The 980-nt window shown below is 48.0% G+C and overlaps 1 pseudogene; it reads left to right on the forward strand.

Annotated features, from left to right (window-relative positions):
- Positions 1 to 7: 7 nt before the first annotated feature.
- LOC109376009 (anaphase-promoting complex subunit 15 pseudogene) lies at positions 8 to 428 on the forward strand (annotated as a pseudogene).
- Positions 429 to 980: the final 552 nt, after the last annotated feature.

Below are 980 nucleotides of genomic sequence, written 5' to 3' on the forward strand. Positions count from 1 at the left end.
GACACTGTGGTTTAATCTGGATCGACCTTGTCCGGGAGAGACAGAGTGGCAGCGGCAAGCACCGCGGCATCAGGCCTGGCTCCAGAGCATCACAGAGAAAGACAACAAACTAGGACCTACTGGCAAGCCAGCCTCAGAGCACTATGAGGACAAGGAGAATAAAGACGGTGACGAGGATAGTGAAGAGGACTCAGAAAATGAAGACATGCAGAACATGGACAAGATGAATGACTACAATGAGTCACCTGATGATAGGTCGATGAGGTGAACATGGAAGGCAACGAACAGGATCAGGACCAGTGGATGATCTAGGAAGACAAGGCAGGGTGGCCCCAGGGAGATTCCAGGCCGGCCCAGCCTACCCTGTACCCTCTGCAGAACCAGCTGATCGCCCCAGTGCATGAAAACTCACCCTCAGGCACCGCCTCAGCTGCCGTCAGGACCTGGCCTCCTTGGCCCCTGCGAGGCTGTCAGTCTGCCCTTGAATCCCCAGGGCCTGAGCCCACCCCACCTTTCTGGACAGTATCTGACCCCCTGGTTGCCAGGTGTAGTCTCTTTCTGACTCTCTTTAACAAAGACACAGGACTGACTCTCCCCTCCCTCAATGAAAAACAACAAAACAAGCAAATAAAACAATGGGTCACAGGAAAATGACCATAATGCAAATGAGAAAAAAGTTTAAATTGTTGATAATGAAACTATGAGGAAGCTACACAAAGTTGGTATGTATGTTGCAAATATTTGCACAAATGCTCTGTGCCTAGGAGGATGGTAAATTGCTTGAATACTGCATAAATGGCAACATTTTAACCAGAATCATTACCACAGCCATTTTCCACATATCGACAAGTCCTTCAGCTTTGCATGTATGAGACAGGGTAGCCAAGTCCACAGTGAAAATTCAGTAACATTTAGGGAAAAATCAATAAACACTGTTTCCCTTCCAGTCCTCTTCTCTGATTTCCAAACCCATATATCCA

This window comes from Hipposideros armiger, unplaced genomic scaffold (assembly GCF_001890085.2).
Source record: "Hipposideros armiger isolate ML-2016 unplaced genomic scaffold, ASM189008v1 scaffold_1030, whole genome shotgun sequence".
Classification (NCBI taxonomy): Eukaryota; Metazoa; Chordata; class Mammalia; order Chiroptera; family Hipposideridae; genus Hipposideros; species Hipposideros armiger.